Source organism: Octodon degus, unplaced genomic scaffold (genome assembly GCF_000260255.1).
Source record: "Octodon degus isolate 3935 unplaced genomic scaffold, OctDeg1.0 scaffold00230, whole genome shotgun sequence".
In the NCBI taxonomy this organism is placed as follows: domain Eukaryota; kingdom Metazoa; phylum Chordata; class Mammalia; order Rodentia; family Octodontidae; genus Octodon; species Octodon degus.
This window is the reverse complement of record NW_004524806.1, coordinates 1,729,803-1,730,278: the sequence shown is the minus strand read 5'-3', so window position 1 is coordinate 1,730,278 and position 476 is coordinate 1,729,803. Positions and strand designations below refer to the sequence as shown.

Below are 476 nucleotides of genomic sequence, written 5' to 3'. Positions count from 1 at the left end.
TGCTTTAGACCACTGAGCCATCTCACCAGCCCCTAAAAGTTACTTTTGAATGTAATGATTTTAGTTGTTTTTCTGTTGACTTGTTTGATGACTTGATTTGATTCTTACTTGAAAACTGAAACCCAATGCTTTGATTTCATCATTTTACAAGTGAAGCAGCAGAAGCTAGAGAAGTTAGGGTTTGGCCAGGGTATAGTGACACATGCCTGTAATCCCAGTGCTCAAGAGGCTAAAGCAGGAGGATTGCTGTAAATTGGAGAGCAGCCTTGGCTACAAAGTGAGTTCAAGGGCCTGGGGAGATAGTTCAGCAGCATAAGTGTCTGCCTGACAAGCACAGGGTTCTGAGTTTGATCCCCGGTACTGCCAAACCACCCGCCTCCAAAAAAAAAAAAAAAAAAAAAAAAAAGTGAATTCAAGGCCAGTCTGAACTGCATAGAAAAACCATGCCTCAAAAAAGAAAAAAACAAATAGTTATG

At 40.8% G+C, this 476-nt stretch overlaps 1 protein-coding gene across 1 annotated transcript in view; it reads left to right on the top strand.

The window, feature by feature from the left end:
• Drg1 (developmentally regulated GTP binding protein 1) overlaps positions 1-476 on the top strand; it is a 23,328-nt gene that overhangs the window by 21,982 nt on the left and 870 nt on the right. The window lies entirely within an intron of this gene.